Source organism: Bidens hawaiensis, unplaced genomic scaffold (assembly GCF_021521415.1).
Source record: "Bidens hawaiensis isolate Kalapana, Puna unplaced genomic scaffold, B.hawaiensis_p1.1 tig00071603_1, whole genome shotgun sequence".
In the NCBI taxonomy this organism is placed as follows: domain Eukaryota; kingdom Viridiplantae; phylum Streptophyta; class Magnoliopsida; order Asterales; family Asteraceae; genus Bidens; species Bidens hawaiensis.
This window is the reverse complement of record NW_027502524.1, coordinates 11800-19253: the sequence shown is the minus strand read 5'-3', so window position 1 is coordinate 19253 and position 7454 is coordinate 11800. Positions and strand designations below refer to the sequence as shown.

The following is a 7454-nucleotide window of genomic DNA, read 5'->3' as shown; positions in this document are numbered from 1 at the left end:
CGGCTCGTCGTTTCGTGACCATATCTAACGGGTTTAAGCTCAAACAACATCATACTATCATTACCTTGGATCGGGATCAGTTTTCTATCTTGATTCGGCTACAGAAAGGAGAGAAATTAGAGAGAGAGCTTAAGTGTGTGTTTTGGTGGTGTATGGAATATGTGTGAAATGAATTAAATGGGTAATTTAAGATTTATATAATTATGGATCATGGGCTTAAGCCCATGGTCATTCCTTCTTTCCCTCATAACCCAAGTCCATAACCCATATCCATTTAACCCAACACTAGCCCGACTCATAATAACTCTTATTTCATTTTATTAACCGAAACTCGAAAAACGGGATGTTACATATTCTCTTGTTACTCCAACTCATTTATAGAATTATTCATCGAACTATAATGATGGCATATCATATATAATATGATAGTTCTTATCAGCATTAAAAAAAACCCTGCTTACCCTCATTGACAAATGTTACTGCATTGAGCTTGACAACAAATCTTATTCGCATGCCAAAAAATTCAACAGCGCCATCCTCACCGCCACTAGCAATTAGCCCATGATACTTGCTAAAATTAACAAATAGAATCGTATTAACTACAAAATGAGAAAAGTGTCAAAGTGCAATTTCATGTATCAATAAAACTCATTTTTTTACAATATTCAATGCGCATGGGATTGCATGTTAAGAAAAGATAGAAAATGCCTATATGTAAGAAGTACTTATTTTAGCTATAAGTATAGAAAAAGAAACCACTAATAGCTGCACATATCTAACTACATGACCAGTAATCATATATAATACCCTTTTCTGCCGTACTGGTAAAAGAAGCAATTGAATATTTAAAATCAACTATAATAATTAAGGCAACAAAACATTAATTGATTCGATGAATCATTCAAACCCATATTATAACCCATAATACACTCAAATCAATTGTATTCATTTGCAGCATTTTCATATAAACAAATTAAAGTCATTCCATTTTTGATTCACCAAGCGTCTAACATCAAAATCAAGAAAAAAAACATTTTATAATATGAATTATACACTTTGAAAACCATGAAATGAATTATAAATATGAATTATAAATATATATAAAAAAAGACGGTTAAAACTCCGACCAAACCGGGACGTAAACAACCCTAATATTAAAGTAATAAACATTTCTTACCACAATTCTTCATTTGTCACAAAATTATTGTTCACATCCATGTCTTAAGTTGTCATAAAACATATTGTCCATCGGAATTACTGTATCATAAGTTGTGGTGTTAAACCGTAAACAACAATTTCAAGCGTATTATCTTTTTTTTTAACCAATATAAAGCAACAAAGTTATTATTTCCTTTAGCAAATAAATCAAAGTGAACAGTTATAATACACGAAGTAAAGAAGTAACAATCTGACTATGGCACTACTAGAAAAATAGCTTTTGATGACTAACAATTTATGACTCGCGGCTATTTATGACTCGCAAATGCGTGTGTCACAAAAAAAGAGTCATGTTTTCTAAAAATTAGAAGATTTACGACTCACATTTGTACGAGTCATTAAGCAGCAGTCATAAAATGAAAAAAAAAAAGCGAGATTTATGACTCTCTTTTTTGCGAGCCATTAAACATTAGTCATAAAATATAACTATCCGATATTAAATCTAATATTATTTTTATTATTTTTTTATTCAAATATATATACATCTCTCTTTCTAAAACCCTACCCTACATTGATACATCCTCAGCCGCTCATTTCTTCCCTTGCCAAATCCATGGCCAGTTCATAGCACTACGCCACCACCATGTCAATAACCCCCACCGGCTTACCTCCATGGCTCCTACATCACTCTGAATCTCAAATTCGACCCAGAAAACTGTTCTTCCACATACGTGTTTCATGGTTCTGTTCATCTCAGCTCGGCGGCTTCAGTTTCAAGGTTAGATCTACCTCTGAAATGGATAAGGAGAGGAAGATGAGGTAGGCACGATTCTTGGTGGCCTGTGGCAGTACATGACGGGAGATGGTGGTGGCCTTCGGTGTGGTTGTTGTGTAGATAGAGATGGGGATTGAGGATGGTTAAATTGTGTGCTTTATTATTAGGCTTATAATTTTGTAAGTATTAATCTATATTTTTTTTTTTAATTTGGATATCCGTTTTACTAATCGGATATCTGATATTTCGGATACGGATTCGGATAGTGAAATCCACTATCCGAAATGTTCGGATATCCAAAACTCCGGATATCTGAAGTTGAACACCCCTAACTACATCCTTTTATATCCATATATACCTTCTGTGTTTGTTAATTGTTACATGTTTTTGAGGATTGGCAAGTGAGTTCTTTTGAGCCAATGATTGTGCTACTGTTGTGTTTGATGTCTCAAGAATTTATTATCCTCGATTGCTTATAGGTAAGGATTAATTGATGTGTGCAAAGAATTAATTGTTGAATTAGTCATCTTTCGCTTTTAGCAAATCTACATTAGGACTATAATTAGGTTTCTGTTTGTTCAAGTAAAAGAATATTGCTTTCATAACATGCATAATTATCATTGTAGCTTTGTAATTTGTAATTGTGTGGTTTCCATTACTTGAATGCGCTTAAAACTCATTGTTAACACATGATATGTATTTCTTTAATCTTTGTGTTCTAAAAAATATATGCGTAAAATGATTAAGATATTACCACTTTCGTGATGTTTTCCTAACGAGTTATTACTCTATTTACATAAGTGATATTTACGTGGGTGTCGTTTTGGTTTACTTTTATAGTGATACTATTATAACACTTTAAGTATGTTAAATAGTATGTACTTCACCTCAATTTTTTACCCAATTACTTGCATCTTGCTTTAACTACTCAAATCATGAAGGTATGATGTTTCAGTTGCTGCTTTTGGTTATAGTGTTGTATATTCAAAGGGCAGGATTTTCTCTCTTCAGGTATGCTTTAGTTCGAATATGTAATTTACTATTTTTAATAAGAGGTTGTATTATGTTTATTTCCTTTTCATGGCAAATTTCTAACACTACTATGATAACAATTTGTTACAAATAACAATGTGAGTGGTTTACTGTATTTAATTCTAATTTTTTTACCATCAATTTGTTTTAACAAATTGTTATTCAAAGTTAGCCTCTTTTTAACGTTAAGCGACTCATTCTTTAAATCAAAAGGAGAAGAGAATATGCATTCTTTATCCTTTGAACATATAGATACTGTATTATTTAATAAATTTGTTTTTAAACATTATCTTATGGCCATTTATTTTCATAACATTGAGCAGGTAACATGTTGAACTTTAACCACCTGGTTGTCATGGAACTAATTGTTGACATCCTATGGCATTGGTACAATTTTAGTTATTTTTTAATTACTTGCTACTTTATGTTTAGATCATATGGAATGATGTTGGTCTCATTGAAGCTGTGAAATTTTATTTTAGTACAGACAGGATTTTCTAGGCATTATTGATACATGTCTATGATTACATGACATGAGTCTCATCACTTTGGAACTGCTTCTAGAATTAATTTTGTCCCAACACTTTGCTTTGCCCAGTGTAGAAAATGTGGTCCGCGGCAACGCGCGGGTACGAATACTAGTGGTTATTAAAACTCGTTATGAATGTATAATTTAATATGGTCCATTGATACAACATAAATACAGGTGAGCCAAGCCCGAGCTCAACCGGGCTCAAGTTTAGGGTCACGAGCCGGCTTGAGGTCGATAATCGAAGCTCGGGCTCGCTTATTGAATTAGCTTACTTTTAGGATCGAGCCCAAACTTGTTTAAGCTCGGCTCGATCGACCCTTTTCACAAGTCTTATATTATTTTCATGAAGGAGATAGTTTGTGACGGACTTGACATACTCGTCACTAACAATGTAAGTGTAATTTACTCTTTTGATTATTGGTTTGTATTGGTTTGTTTTGATCGAATATGATTTGACCCAACCAAGTTAGTAATGTCCTTTTTTTTCTTCTTGGGTTGGTGGAGGCAAAGAGGTATACACGGATGCGGTTCATGAAGAATGGTCGAGCTATGCGGTTCAGTTTGTTTTTCGAGAATGATTTCTTGTGTTGACTAAACAAATATTTTTTGTAACATTTTGATGTAGAATGTTTAATTAAGAAATAAATGAAAGGTTTATTTTGTATAATTGTGTTATAATTTAAATATTAGTATGCAACATATAATAATAATAATAATAATAATAATAATAATAATAATAATAATAATAATAATAAAATAGTAAAATAATTTATTTTTTTAAATAATAACATTTCCGTGTCATAAATTACAGTCATATAAGCGTGTTAAAAATATGAGTCATAAAGTGTAAGTCATAAATGCGAGTCACGAAATGTGAGTCATAAAATGTGAGTCATAAGTTACGACTCGCGAATGTGAGTCATAATATATTTATGACTGGGCTATCAATGACTCGTGTTTGCATGTCATCTGTACCCATTTATGACTCGCAATGCGAGTCATTAAAAGCCTTTTTTCTAGTAGTGTGGGTTCCCATTTTCGTTAAACAATCATAATACATGAAGTCAATAATTAACGATCTCATGACTCATACATAACTACATAAGATAATCAACATTCTTAATTATGATCATTTCCAACTTAGTCAATAAAGAACCTATAATTAATTATCATTACAAAAACATGACTAAACAAATATAAACATCGTTGATCAATAACGTGTTTAAACCTAAATAACTATTTAAACATAAGTCATCAGTTAATTACTTTTACATTGATCATCAGTTTATGTATTTAAACCAAAATATTAACCTTCCTAATTAAAGGTGGCAAAGGACTTGTTCAAGTAATTTCATACACTGACCACAAGAGGACCAACAATACCAACATAAACTCAATTTATGTATATTCGTCAATAATAATCACAAAATACATGTTACAGCCACAAATACCCTCTGATATCTAAAATCAACTTTCGTCATCTTCCAACTAGCTAACAAAAAACGAATCAATTAAGATTATAAAGACAATAAACATACCGTCATCAACAATGGCCGACTGGATAGTGAATCTGACAGTTAAATCAAATAAATACAATTGGCAATCTTCTTATATGCTGCCAATAAACATTCGTATCCGACATCATGAACTACAACATTGAATAAAACGTTCAGAAACATGTTTGAAGCAATCGTGATAATGAAATCGAAATAGACGAATTTTAAATGCAAATGGAATACCATAAGAAATTGATGAGACATGACAGTCTGATGCTTGTATGAAATCAGATATACATTAAATCGTCGAAACAGAGCTATCAACGAGTTGGAATAAAAAAACCCTAAATCGTCATTCATCTATTGACCATGGTGGCCAGATTTAATCCTAAATCGAATACCTTAAATCATCGATTAACTGTCGTTCATTGATTCACCTTGTTGTTACCATATCAGAACATCAATTTCAATCCAGCTATTAAGAATCAGGGGCCGACTATTAGGAATTGTAGATGAAGAAAAAGATACAACGTAATTATGAAAACGGTGGGCTGGATATAATGAATCTTACTACTCTAATAAATAACTAACTACTACATGCCACTTGTCACACTCTCATCCATTCTCATACATTTTAACCCATTTTCTTAAATATGGATACTACATGGGTCATTACCCACCCAATTTATTTGTTATTCAAACCTTTTATCTTTTACCCAATCAAACCCTAGATCCCAAGTATCTCCTAACTCCATCATATATGTCTTTCCATCGGCCCTCTCCATGGCCTCCACCACCACCCCAAGTACCGGCAACGAAATATACCCTCTCCACGACCACCACTACTATCGCCCCTCTCCACTATATCTACTATATATATATATATACATATACGACGCAGCGGTGGACCTCAAAACCTTAAATCTCTTTCTCTCATCTTCACCGTGTAATAATATTATTATTATTCTCTTTTGATTAAAATTTGATATTAGATTGGTTAAAGGTTTAGGTTTAATATGTTTAATTTGAGATTTGTGTATTAATTAGCTATTTATAGATCATGTGTATTTGATATTATTATTATTATTATTATTATTATTATTATTATTATTTAAACGTTTACAGATCAAATTAAAAGAAACTATAAGGCCAATGTATTATTTGATTTTTTTCTCCTTTATCAACTGCTCATAATCAACTTTATTATAATTATTAATAATATTATTTAATTGATTAAAATTACAACGTTTGAAATTATTATTATTATTAATAATAATGATCATTTATAATTTGTTATATGTTAGTTTAAAATGGATGTAGGTGATGATCTCTATGCAAATATGGAGTGAGATGTTAGTATTGGACCGCTGAATTTACTATTGAATTGAAGAATTTGGTTGTATGGTGTTACTATTGAATTAAAGAATTTGGTTGTATGATGTTTTGCCATTGTTGTTGAAAGTGAGTTTATGTAGAAGTTTTTCAGAAATTGAAATTGATTGGAAGCTGAATTATGAATTTTATTGATTTAGGTTGTTGAAGATGAAAAGAAGAATTGATCATGTTGCACCACTTGATATGTTGAGCTCCAGATTTTTCCAAGCCATAACAGGTTTAATATCGATATCAAGAATGTGCCGCCCTGCTCCTTTGCTGCTTTGATATCGATATCAAGAATGTGCGGCCATGTTCCTTTGCGGCTTATTATCAGGTAACATAACAATTACCTCATCTATAATAATTGATTCACTTAAACCAATATTGTTCAATTATATGTATGTGTTAGTGTTCAGCTAAAGTTAGATGAAACAACACAAATATGGCCTTCTCATCTTTGTTTTATTTAAATATAGAGGCCCATGTTTTGTATTTAACAAGTTTTTTGGTAGAATAATAATTTCATCAACAACATAGACAAGCACTGTGATGTATTTAGCAAGTTTTCTGGTAGAATAATAATTTCATTTGTTTTATCCGTTTGTAATTTGCTAAACATAAATTCAGGATTTGTTAAACATAAACAAAAATAGGTTTCTTATTTTTAGATCCCAACAACACTCTGTACATACATCATCTTGAAATGGTAGATAAGTTACATGAATTAGCTACCCTATTTCTGATTTTCACTTCCAATGTCATCTTCCGCATGATATTCTTTTTAATGCGTATATTTTAGTTTAGCTTGAAGTCCTTTTGAAGAATAAAGATGCTACTTATTTTTGAAATCAAGTCTAATAATGCAACGAAGAAGCGGCTGACATTCACTAAAGTTTTATCAAGTAAGTTGTTTTTTTTTAATTTGTTAGGTAATGCCTATTTATTTATATTTATAATAAAGCTTAAATTTTGTATTCATATATATATGGTTATCGCAGTTGGCTTCTACTGCCGGCCTGCCGCAGATAACTATTTTACTCGTCACATTAGCTTTAAACTTCTCTCGCAGTTGGCTTCTACTGCT

At 31.5% G+C, this 7454-nt stretch overlaps 1 long non-coding RNA gene across 1 annotated transcript; it reads right to left on the bottom strand.

Annotated features, from left to right (window-relative positions):
* Positions 1 to 443: 443 nt before the first annotated feature.
* LOC143605816 (uncharacterized) lies at positions 444 to 5478 on the bottom strand. The gene is made up of 3 exons (XR_013148623.1): positions 5237 to 5478; positions 5036 to 5145; positions 444 to 571 (listed from the first exon to the last, which is right to left on the bottom strand). It is a non-coding gene; the product is annotated as an uncharacterized LOC143605816 (long non-coding RNA).
* Between the last annotated feature and the right edge of the window lie 1976 nt (positions 5479 to 7454).